General features: G+C 37.2%; 3 long non-coding RNA genes across 3 annotated transcripts; 1 reads left to right on the top strand and 2 right to left on the bottom strand.

The window, feature by feature from the left end:
• Positions 1-5,883: 5,883 nt before the first annotated feature.
• LOC133715556 (uncharacterized) lies at positions 5,884-8,854 on the bottom strand. The gene is made up of 4 exons (XR_009849121.1): positions 8,372-8,854; positions 7,092-7,638; positions 6,461-6,563; positions 5,884-6,224 (listed from the first exon to the last, which is right to left on the bottom strand). It is a non-coding gene; the product is annotated as an uncharacterized LOC133715556 (long non-coding RNA).
• Positions 8,855-9,376: 522 nt separating this feature from the next.
• LOC133716000 (uncharacterized) lies at positions 9,377-11,462 on the bottom strand. The gene is made up of 3 exons (XR_009849298.1): positions 11,258-11,462; positions 11,028-11,150; positions 9,377-9,698 (listed from the first exon to the last, which is right to left on the bottom strand). It is a non-coding gene; the product is annotated as an uncharacterized LOC133716000 (long non-coding RNA).
• Positions 11,463-11,742: 280 nt separating this feature from the next.
• LOC133716001 (uncharacterized) lies at positions 11,743-13,110 on the top strand. Its single transcript, XR_009849299.1, has 2 exons — positions 11,743-11,899; positions 12,333-13,110. It is a non-coding gene; the product is annotated as an uncharacterized LOC133716001 (long non-coding RNA).
• The last annotated feature ends 209 nt before the right edge of the window (positions 13,111-13,319 follow it).

The raw sequence follows: 13,319 nt of genomic DNA, 5'->3' as shown, positions 1-13,319 counted from the left end.
TGGCTTTGGAGGGTGGAGCAATATGGGTTTGGGATCTGAGATTTGGAACTAATCTGTTGTTTTTTTTTTTATTTAGTCTTTTGGGCCCGAAAATCCTGGAAACCCAACCAAAAAAAAGGGTTGGGGCCCAACTCGGTCCCAAAACTAAAAAAATATTATTTAGGCCTGGCCCGAAAATTCCGGTCCAGGTCCAGGCTCTAAAATTCCGGTCCAGGTCTAGGCTCTAGAAATTTTGCACAGGTCAGGCCCGTGCCCAGCCCTATTAGGACTTAAAAAGTGAACGATCGAGATGCCGAAATGCGATCAAAAAGTGGGTCCCACAAGAGATCCCTTAAAATGGCAAAAAAAAAAGGAATATCTTAGTGAAATGGCTATATATATATATAGTCTTTCTATGTTAATGACCTTCTTAGATTTTAAAATCTAAGGATTTCCTTAAATAGACTCACTTTTTGATCACATATCCACATCTTGACCATTCAGTTTTTAGGTCCTAATGTATTGAGCACTTCTGTAAATTTTCAGCCAAATTGATGATAATAATCAATGAACGAACCGAATCTGTCCAACCTGAACCGGTCGTGTTTATAATTGTAAATCGCTTTTTGAATGTCTTAATGATCATCAATTTGGCTGAAAATTTGCAGAGATGATCTATTCACATATACCTAAAAACTGAACAGTCAAGATGTGGATATGTAATAAAAAAGTGAGTCTATTTAAGGAAATCCTTAGATTTTAAAATCCAAAGATATCCTTAGCATAGAGAGACTATATATACACACACACACACACACACACACACACACACACATATACAGATCTTATCCAGAGCGGAGCTCTGCTTTGAAATTAACGTGTGAAGTTCGAGTTTTTTGTCACTTTTAGGTCGCACATCCACATCTCGACCGTTCAGTTTTTATGTACTAGTGTATAGATCATCTCTGCAAATTTTCAGCCAAAATGATTATCGTTAAGGCATTGATAACTCCCTTAAAGCTAGTACGATTCAGGTTGACAGATTCAGTCCGTCCATTGGTTTAAGCGAGTTAGATACCTTAACGATCATCATTCTGTATATATATATATATATATATATATATATATATATATATATATATATATATATTCTATCCAGAGCGGAGCTCCACTTTGAAAATTAACGTGTGAAGTTCGAGTTTTGGGTCACTTTTCGGTCGCATATCCACATCTCGACCGTTCAGTTTTTAGGTACTAGTGTATAGATCGTCTCTGCAAATTTTTAGCCAAAATGATGTTCGTTAAGGCATTGATAAGTGCCTTAAAGCTAGTACGGTTCAGGTTGACAGATTCAGTCCGTCCATTGGTTTAAACGAGTTAGATGCCTTAACGATCATCAATTTGGCTGAAAATTTGATCTATACAGTAGTACCTAAAAACTTATCCACATCTTAAATGTTCAGTTTTTAGGTATATATAAGGGAAGATGATAAAATATGTCTGTTTAATGATACATATGATAGTTTAGTTTAAATAAAATACCCTATGATAATTCATGTCACGCCTAAATTACAAATCTAACACTAAAACTAACATTAATTAATTAATTATATATATATATATATATATATATATATAAGGGAAGATGATAAAAAATGTCTGTTTGATGATACATATGATAGTTTAGTTTAAATAAAATACCCTATGATAATTCATGTCACGCCTAAATTACAAATCTAACACTAAAACTAACATTAATTAATTAATTATATATATATATATATATATATATATATATTTTATATAAGGGAAGATGATAAAAAATGTCTGTTTGATGATACATATGATAGTTTAGTTTAAATAAAATACCCTATGATAATTCATGTCACGCCTAAATTACAAATCTAACAATAAAACTAACATTAATTACGAAAAGAGTAAAAACTCCAAATAGTACCTGAACTATTATGAAAGTACTAAAGTACCTTCAAATATTATTTTTACCCTAAGTAGTACCTGAAGTATCGCACCATTACCAAATATAGTACCTACGTCAACTTTTCCATTAAAATCGCATATGTGGCATGTAAGTTGTTTTGATAAAAACTCCAAAATCCAAATGGTACTTGAACTCAAGTTACTGGCAAAGTCATTGTCAAAGATTGGAGTCACTGGCAAAGTTATTATCAAAACCTCATGTCACTAGCCAAATCAATGTCAAAGGCTCAAGGTCCTTGGCTAGTGAAGTCACTGGCCAAAACTGTTAATATCAAGCCACTAACCATGTTACTGGGCATGTCACTGTTAAAGCCTATAAACAGGAACACTTCACTGGCCAAATCACTGTTAACATCAAGCCACTATACATGTCACCGGCCAAGTCACTGTTAAAGATTGAAGGCACTGGTCATGTCACTGCTAAAGCCTGTAGACAGGAACACTTATGAAATTTGAAAGTCAACACAATAACACATATAATATCATATACACAATAAAAAAGATCCGGAGAAAGAATCAAAGATCATGCTTCCACATACATATAGTTTAGAAGTATTGAACACAACATGTCACTGGACATGTCATTGTTAAGGCTCTGTAAACCACCGGTGCAAGATTTTTAAAAATTAAACATTATCTCATAAAGCCAACAAAAGTACAAAACTATTAAATGCATCTTCTAAATTCAACAAATCAATGTCACTGATCATGTCTATTGTTGATCACATGTTACTGTTATATTCATGTCACTGGCCAGGTCACATTACATGTCACTGACCATGTCACTATAATACACATCATTGACCAAGTTATTGGCTAAATCATGTTGCATGTCATTGATCAAGTCACTGTTATACATATGTCACTGACCAAGTAGTAACATTAATATTACAACATGCAATTACAAACTTATTTTGTGTCACCCATTCGACTGATGGATGAGGCCATCTTACCTAAACTAGGTAATTTTTCATAACCATCTTAAGTAAGTCTATGTTACAAACTAGACTGATCTCATGACATGAAATAGTTGTGTTATTGGCTTTAGATATTCGAGGTAGGGAAGAAAAGAGTGGATATGACCATGAGGTCCGTTCCATGAAAATTCACTTTTGGCATGTATGAACTGAGATTAGCATTTAGCCCATTGCTGCAACAATGTTGTTCCACATAGATTTATGAGTTCAACTGATTATCTATTGGGTTCGGTATCACAGTTTGCTTTTAACGTTTTGGTTAATTCGATGTATTAAGGATGGTGCCGATCTAAGCAGCTGAGGCATCTCTTTGAGTGTCTCGACTTTACTAGGAAGATATGCATGGTTTTGAGGTGTGAGGTGTGACTATGGTGTGACTATGAGCCATCATAGAAGATTGTTCAACTTGGGATTGTTTCTTTGGTCTACCTAGGTTGTGCCTCAGTGCCTGTGTCGTTTCTGCTGATTATAACTTATATCTTCATATAATGTTAATAATATTTTGCTTCCTCTTACGCTAGTTGTTTAGAATTTATTATTTTCTTTTGATTCAGGTTACCAAGTCCTCTGATTTTGTATCTAATGTAGAAGAAAATCGTACCAAGATGCATGTAGAGGCTTTCAACTCCAAGGCGATATATATTAGCTCTAGCCTTTACATGCATCTTGGTACGATTTTCCTCTACATTATAACGTTACTCATGTGTAATGGATATGGTACTTATTAAGAACAAAGTTCATCTTTATACATTCCAGTTAAAGCACTATCTATGCATCATAGGGATGGACTCCAAATTTTAATTTGATAGTGCATCACTGATCAACAAGTGACTTGTTGTTACCCATATGAACCTACTTCATGGGATCGCCATTCACATAGGTTGGGTTTCCATCACTCCTAACCTTTGTTATAGGCATAATCTCATCCCCCTCAATGTCTTAACCACTCGTTTCGGCCTTTAACCTAGTGGTTTTGTTAGAGTATTCGCCAAAATCAACTCTGACCTACACAGCTTATTGAATAATCTCAACTAAATATAAGAGCCTATATTTTGTTGTTTTTCGTTGACCCCCATATTTTTGAGTCTGTCTGAATTAGCCTCAGACTCATATATATATGCAAGATAATGTTAAGCCATATATATTTAGGCAACAAATCTTGCAGGTCAAGGACTTAGGAATTTAATAGGCAACATTATTTACCGATTTCGTGACTTCGGATACCTTAGTCACCCCCACATTTAGAGCCATCAAATGTCTCTTTATTCTAGATCAAAATTAAATTTGATCACGGAGGTATGTTGAATGTCCATTTTCTCAAGCATAAACTGAAGGCAGAAATCAATAACATATATAGTTTTCCAAGGTATCAACGTAAGGGACAATATCAAGGTGTCAACAAATGAAAAGTGCATATATATATATATATATATATATATATATATATATATATATATATATATATATATATATATATATATATATCCTCATGAAGATCTCCATGTAAGAAAGCATTGTTAACATCAAGTTGGTGAAGATGCCAACCTTAAACAGAGGCTATAGCAAGGAGGAGACGTACAGTGACCAACTTGGCAACAGGTGCAAATGTTTCTTTATAATCAAGGCCTTCAATTTGACTGTATCCTTTGGCAACCAAGCGAGCTTTGTAACGCTCAATGGACCCATCTGGTTTAAGTTTGATCTTGTAAACCCATTTGCACCCAATGGGTTTCTTGCCAGGTGGAAGGGATTGGAGGATCCAAGTACGATTAGCTTCAAGAGCATCAATTTCACTGCGCATGGCAGCTCTCCATTTGGGGTCTTCAACAGCCTGTGAAAAGGTTTGGTGTTCCTTTGCAATAGTAAGAGAAGTGGTGAAAGCACGGTGTTGAGAAGATAAACGATCATAAGAAAGAAAATGAGACAATGGATGAGCAGTACCTTTGTGAGTGACCACGGTCGAGGTCAATGATGAGTTGGTGCGTGAAGGGAGAGCAATGTCAAGATGGAAGCCTTGAAGGGAGGTAGGTACACGAGTAGATCGTGTGAGCTTCTTTGGTGGAGAAGAAGGAATGACTGGAGGTGGATCACTGGGCACAACATCAACTGCCAAAGGTGAAACATGACCAGGTGTGGGAGATGATGGATTTGACGCATGTATGTTGGCAGAAGGTGAAAGTGGTGCCACTATAGGCATTGTGGGTGACGTGGTGGTTTTTTCAAGACTTGGTGGACTATCATAGGAGTCAAACGGACTAACAAGAGAATTTGGTAACACAATGTGTTGTTCTTCATTGGGAATATGTGAGAAAGGGAATTGATCTTCATGAAAAATCACATCTCGGGAGGTGAAGACTTTGTTAAGGGCAAGATCATAAACACGATATCCCTTTTGTCCATATGGGTACCCAACAAAAATACAACGAGTTGCTCGTGCATCAAATTTAGAAGGACGGTGAGCATGTGTGGAAGCAAAGCATAGACACCCAAAGACCCTTAAATGAGAATAAGTAGGAGGAATCTTAAACAAATGTTCAAAAGGAGTGATACCTTGCAAAAGAGGTGTGGGAGTTCGATTAATAAGGTAGGCAGCGGTGAGAACGGCTTCCCCCCAAAATCGTTTTGGGAGATGCGCTTGGAAAAGCAATGCCCTAGCCACATTGAGCAAGTGACGATGTTTGCGCTCAACAACTCCATTTTGTTGAGGAGTGGAAACACAACTAGTTTGATGAACAATACCCTTTGTGGATAAAGTGAGTCGAGTTTAAATTCGGGGCCATTATCACTACGCACAATTTTGACCTTTGAAGAAAACTGTGTCTCAACAAGATTGATAAAAGAAGTCAAAAAGTTTTGCGTATCAGATTTATGACGCAACAGGTATATCCATGTACAACAAGTAAAGTCATCAACAATAGTAAAGAAATAATGAGCTCCAGAAAGAGATGCAACTTTATAACCACCCCAAATGTCAACATGAATTATTAATTCAAAAGGTTCATTGCTAGAAATAGAACTTAAGGGAAATTGCAATCGAGTTTGCTTGGCTAACGGACAAATGGAACAATCACTAACATCACATGATTCAATTTCATTAACCGAAAATGAAAGGGAATGCAACACTTTATTGGATAGATGCCCAAGGCGCTGGTGCCAGAGATTGGATTTAGGGGTTTTGACTGAGTTGCACTGAGCACCTTTGGAAACGTCTAAGTAGTAGAGACTCTCCCATTCAGTTCCCGTCCCAATCATCTTCCCCGATCGTAGGTCCTGGATAATACAGAAACAATTAAGGAAGATTGTGAGACAGAAAGAATCATATGCAAGCCTTCCGAACTATTAAGTGATAGATCACTCAAAAACATAATGACAGAGACTAAACAATAAGCAACTTGTCATGATATCAGCAACTATTCTTTTGCAATTGATAGATCAATGCTTATATGTGCTACAACAACCAACTATAAGACCAGCAAATTTTCTTATCAACATTGTTTGCAAAATACCTGTTATAAGAACACAACTGCACAAGTCGGCAGTTTTGAGGTCAGAGTATCCATTTGCCAAACTCATAACTCCAACATCACCTTGAAAATGTTCTTGTTACACCTAAAAAAAGTTGGAAAGAACTAGTTACATAACTCCTACACTTACAATAGGAACCTGATGGAAATTACATGACTAACCAAATCTCTCAATTACTGTTTCATATAACACTTGGTCAAATTCCCCTTTCTAGATTGTATACGATAATGGCTGAATAGACCAATTAAATTACTCTAAAAGTCATCAACCCAAAGTAGTTGACTAATTTCAGTTAAAGTTTCAATTTTGGAAATCAAATAGCAAGCAAGAGAAGAAGAACAAGGACAAAATCCCAATATCAATTACAAGTGCCAAGTAAACGGCCTTTTGCTGAATAGTTAATTAGTTAAAAGACACTGGTCTTGATAATTCCCAAAAGGAATTTGTATATATACTAAAATAAAGGTGAGTTTAAGAACATATAATCAAGCTCAAGGGATTTAAAAATCTCAAATACCTGTATACGAACCAAGTCATTCAATAATATTATAAAAAGTAAAATTTATACCATATCATTAACACACACAAAGAAAAAGCATTAGATAATATTACCTGAATTGGATTGAAACTATGCCAAAGATATCGATTGAACTACTACACAACATCATTGGACCAACACACAACATAGAAAGCCCTCCAAAATATATAATCTGTGTGACCTGAGGAATAAGTGCCTTCATTTTCTTCTTTTTCAAATTGGTCGCAGAGGTCAGTGTAAGCAAGCTTCTTAAACCTATATTCTCCCACAACTCTGCATTGCTTGCTTTCACAAATAGTAGTTGCTTGGCCTTTGTTTTATTTTCTATTCTTTCTTTATTCTATCCTCTCCCTGCTTCTTCCTTATCTGTTTTATTCCTTTTCTATCACCTTCTTTCTGGTACAGACAAAATCAACCAGGGGATTCCCCCCACATCTCCAAAAGATACCTCTGACACTTACTGCAACAGCTGCCATTGGCATACAACAAATCATTGCCTGCCCTTTTGGTCTTTTTAGTTTTGGGTCCTCCCTTAGATTCACCACCACTGGTCCCTTAGGCAGGAGACTAGATTGCTCCTCAGTCCATGTTTCCTCAGAATCAAAGCACTATCTGGTACATCTGCAAATACCAAGAACAAAGTGATCATTTGTATCAAAAAATTCCGAGTATACAAAGGAAACAAAGTTGCTTGCTTTGCTTACAACCTTCAGAGCCCCTTCTGTTTTTTACTCGGGGCAATCTGTTGGCCTGTACATGATTGGCAACATGGTCATTCAAACTAACTGTTGGTTTTTGGGTATACATGTAAAACTCCTCTAATGGGATTACGGGGACTTCACCAAAACCTGAATCCTATCAGTGACATCCCCCATTGCATTGTCGAATGCAACGCTCTATAGATTTACGAAATAGTCCCTAATACCTTATGGTTCAACTTCATAAAGGTCATCCCCCAAACTACCACTGCTTCTTTCAGACTGCATTGATGGAGAAAAACTAGGCATGGTGGTGACCCTTTCGGCCTTAAAAAAATGGCTTCATTCCAAGCATGAACACAAACAAATGACGAATACAAACAAATTCAGGTAGAATTAAACAATATGAATATCAGAGAAGAATATCAAATGCTTAAAAGCACAAACCAAACTCGTTCCAATCTCTATCTTAAGCAGGACAATTGCACTAACTCAAAAATTAAAACTTTCAGCTTCGTATCCGAAATTAAGCAACAAACAAGCTTCAATAATGCTTAAAAGCACAAACCCAACTCACAAAAGAATACAAATTACATGAGTACGAATAAAAAAAAGATTGAATCTGATAGAGTAAGGTAAAGAGAGCAAGATTGCACCTTTCAATGATGAGAATCCACGAATTGAAGGTCACCACCGACGAGCTGAAGAAGAAGACGCAGAGGAAGGCGGCGAGAATCCACGACGAGCTGAAGAAGACGGCGCGGAGGAAGGCAGCGACAATCCACAAATTGAATGAGGTCACCAGTGACGAGCAGAAGAAGAAGGCGATCTGAGAGAAGACTAGGGAGAACCAGACACCGAAGAAGAGGAAGGAGGAGATGTGGAATGAGACGTCTGCCTCTCGCGATGGAGAAAAGATAGGGTTTGCTGTTTTTCGATGTAATTTTCAGAAAAAGGAGGAGGACAGAATTTGCAGTTCTCCAAATTTTCATTAAACTCTACTGTTCATGCTCCGTGTTTTCCCAAAGCAGGTCTTCAAAAGCTACAAATTGTAGCTTCCCAAATTCAGCTTTACAGAGAAGCAATTTCAACCAAAAGCAGCTTTTAGAGATTTTACCAAACACCATGTTCTTGGCCCAAAAGCAGAAGCAGCTGCAAAAGCACCTTTAAATTCCTATTTTACTGTACTGCTAAAAATGCATCGTTTTATTATGAGTCATTGTCGTTTTGGGTCAGTCCTTGTAGAAGAATCTTAGTTGTATTAGTCACCTGTGTGGTTGCGACGCGTGTCGTCCATGACAACGACTAGCTATGGCTATGTTTGGTATGGCTGTTCTTTGAGAAAAAGCTGGCTTCTGCTTATTTCTGAGAATAAGTAGCTGAAAAGCAAAGTAGCTGAGTGTTTGGTAAACTGGCTTTTTATAAGTGCTGTCAGTGGCAAAAGCAGTGACAAAGTGTTTGGTAAACTCAAACTGGCTTGTGCTTTTTGTTTGTGGAATGACCAAATTGGACATGAGAGATTCTTTTACCTTGATTGTTTGGTAATACAATGTTGTTCAAGTGCTTTTGTTATTATTTTTAATCTTTATTATGTCATTATTAATTTTTATCAACTTTCAATTTTTATAAACCATGGTAACCATATGATTAATATTAGACAATTTTAAAAGTAACTTATACAAATATATTAGTAACATTAATAACAATTGATTTCTGGTTCACATCAAGTAACCACAAAAAATATCATAACATATTCAAATGTTCACATTATTACGTGCACTCATCAAACTTAGAGTAATGTTTTTTCTTATTGTTTCCCTTTCTTGTGCACCATGACCATGATATTCTTCTTTTACATCATCATCAATCTCTATTCCACCACTTGACCCATCATCTTCTCTTTCTTCACTGCGGATAAAATGTTCACTTTCAGCCTTTAGAACATCAATTGAATGTCACAACTCCTTCACTTCAGCATCAGCACTAGAAAGTACGGACCGCACCCAGAAACAAATGATCAGTAAATATCCACAAATAATATGATAACTAATTAAAACAATAACTAATTAAGTTGCATTGAGCTATCTAGTTAAAGGTTGTCATGTTAAGAAACACATCATCAATTTCTTATTTGTATCCATTTTAACTTGATTCACATCTAGGTTTAAAGCATGATTTGAAAAGAAACACCTTTTATTGATTAAATCATAAAGCATGACACACAGAGAAACAATAAAACTACAAAATGCAGAGAGCTAGCAAACACAAAACCTCAACTGCCACCAAACCAGCCTAATCAATCTAGATGAACAAACTCATCTACGGATCGAATTGCAGCCATGTAGTGATTCAATTTCACGCAACTACATATACCAAACGTTCGACACTGAGTGCATTATTGAGATAGTATTCCTTCGCTTTAATTTGCTATTCAACACAAAATGCTGGTAGAAATGTTTTTATATTCCAATAAGCTGAAACATCTCAGAAGCACCCAAAGACATTGTAAAGTGAATGTAAGTTGTGAAAAGTAAATAATCGCTTTACTGAAGTAGCACAGCTTTCTAATTTGTTGCCATGTCTTGCTAACTATAAACTATTCAATCAATGCATGCAATGCAATGCGACTTTTGCTATCACCTGTTAGTAAACTACAATAATAATTCAATTTGATTTTAGGAAAAGGCTAAGCTAGTACTACCACAACATGAATCCTGGAACGCGGTCAACATTAACAGGTAGTATAATGATCCCATGGTTGATAAATGTGCATCAAGTAACCTAACAAATTCAATCAACCCTTCAAAATTAAAGGCATTTTCCAGAAGTTCACACAGCACAAGCAAATATCAAGAAGACGGAACCCCCAGCAGCTTTATCGACTTCGATAAGTAATCATCACATCATACAAACTAACCAATTTAAGAGAGTTGGCCTTCTCTTGCAGAATATCAAGCAGGCTGTCGAAACTCTCTTGAAAGAGTCCACTCCTTCAATTTCGAGTTGGTTACCGACAGAAACAAAGGATCTAACACTATCAAAGTGAATTCAATTGCCATAACTAGATCGTCAATTTCAATTGCTAAAAGTAACAGAAGTGAATTCAAAGTTCAGTTCCAAAAGGCAACTTCCTCCATGCCCAAACCCGTTTGGATTAATAACCCGAAATTTTGTTGTACATCACAACACCCAGTATATATATGCTACAAATCACAATCTCTACCACTCATATCCCTAAAACCCAGCACAAATTGATCTCAAATATTCATCACAATCAAAGAAATTTGAAACTGAAATAGATAAAAAACTAACCCGAATCAAATTCCAAGCAGCCTTGCTTGATTGAGGCTTCGATTTCTAACCCGGAATCTTGATGAGAGGCTAGGTGATGCGGTTTCAGTTGAGAGCCTTGCTTGATAGAAGAGACGTCTGCGTCTAGATATCAATCGAAGAAAAAGGTGCGTTTCAAACTCAACTCTATTAGGTCAAGAATGGCGCCGTTTGCATGGCTCCGGTGCGAAATGGAGAAGAAGAGAACTCACCAGAAAATCAAAATGACGTCAGTCCGCCGCCCTGTGTCTCTCTCTTCCCGTCTTCCTTCTCAGATTCTGAACCAGTACTAATCATTTTTCTCGGGTTTTCCTTCCTTCTCTACTTACTCCGATAACTAGCCCGGGGTTTCGATCGACGTCTATGAAGGAGAGCGGTAGAGATGAGGGAGCAGAAGCGAATGGAAGAGTTGGAAGAGCAGTGTTTTCATGAATGGTATTGGGCCGTAATTACTTCCAAGCCATGAGGGTACCCATTGGTATTTCGAAAGATTCATTAACTCATCGCTACAGTTAAAAAGAGCGCTACAGTTGCAGCAAGCGGCTTCTGGCTTCTAAAAGCAGGGGTCTCCACTCTCCAGGCTTCTGCTTTTCAGTGAAAAAAGCCCTGGCTTCTGTTAGAAGCCGGCTGAAGAAGGAGTTACCAAACGCTAAAAGGTGTCCTGCTTATAAGCAGGGGAGCAAAAAAGCCCCCCCCCCCCCCCCCCCCAAACATAGCCATAGGCTGTTAACCTGTAGTGAAAGGTATCGAAGATAATACAATTTCTTTCTTCTTTTTGCTAGCCTTTCATTTTCTCCCAGCTCTCTCTGTGATTTCCAGTAAGTTGGGGCCAAGACCCTAACACCGAGTCTCAGGTAACTGCAGATTCTCTCTCAATTTCCTTGCCTCTCCGGTTTTATGTTATTAAATTTTGGTAATTTTTTCGTTGATAATGAACAAATCTGGGTTCTTTCTCTCTCAAAGTTTTGGGTTTTATTCTTGGTCAAGATTTGTTTTTCCTAAAATGAAATGAGCAGATCCCAAATTTATTTTGGTTCTTCTGCCGTTTTCCCTCTTCATAGAAATGTTTATCCTCTTGGGTATGACTTTTTGCTCCTCTTCTGTTTTCAATTCGTTTTTTTTTTTTCAATTCGCAGTTGCATAATCAAATCCTTCCGTGTTTAATTTATGTGATTGGTGGTTAGAAGGATATGGCTGGCGTTTCCTACTGGGTTTTCAGAAGCATATGTAATGAATGAATTATTACACTAGTTGTGAAATGCCTGCTGTTCTTTACTGAGTTTTCAGGATATATATGGCTCAACACAACATTCTTGAGGGCAGTCATGTTCATAATGCCCCACAATCATTAGTTTCATTAACGGGCTTGATTAACGCAAGGTCAAGGATTGGTGAACATCAACAGGCAGCGGCAGACCACGAACAAACTCGACTACAACTCGAGGAACAAAGGGATATACTCCTAGCTAATAGAGCAGCTATCAATAACCAACTCCTACCTCTGCGAACGCAACGTGATTTTCACGCAGGTCGCGTTGAACACTACGGCCACCGGGTTCAGCAATCTGATCAACAAATAGCCGAGTTGAATGGTAGAGTACAAGACCTTGCGGCCCTTCGTGATGCAGCCGTGGAACGAGTGGAGATGTATGGGCATGGTTTAGCAACTCTTCCAGTAATTACAGTGGCAACACTAAGGCAAATGGTGGTTATTGTGAATGAAATCCGACCATTAGGCTTTGCTGGTCAGATTAGGATCTATGACACCCCCATGACCTCTGAGCTTGAAAGGCAAGAAATCCGTGATTTATGTGCCCAATTTAATATTATAGTTCAAAACTAGTTATTTATGAGATGATCGATTGTAGTTGGGATTTTAAGTTTCAGTGGCGACTTTAGATAGTTCCAATGCTAGTTGATGTTTGATTTAAAAGTTGATTGCTTATTGTAATTTAGGTTGCTACTTGATCACAATTGCATTGCATACTCTGCAATGGTGCTTCTTTCAATTCTATTTTTATCAGGCACATTGGATGTTCCCCTCAATCTAATCCTGAATCGTAAAGGTGCATTCGCATATAAAATTAAAAATTTATTGTTGGGTGTCTTTGCCAATTTAACTAAATTCCACACTAGCGTGTGTAATGATCAGGATATTTCCCGATGTGTTCATATTGTGTCTAGTAGTAGGTCAATTTATATATCTAAACCCTGATCAGTGGACCAAGTAACTTGTGTTGGCACTCGTTGATTCCCTGTTCATAATCGCCCATT

This window comes from Rosa rugosa, chromosome 6 (assembly GCF_958449725.1).
Source record: "Rosa rugosa chromosome 6, drRosRugo1.1, whole genome shotgun sequence".
Lineage (NCBI taxonomy): Eukaryota > Viridiplantae > Streptophyta > Magnoliopsida > Rosales > Rosaceae > Rosa > Rosa rugosa.
Note: the sequence above shows the minus strand (reverse complement) of the source record. Positions and strands in the feature narration are given on the sequence as shown.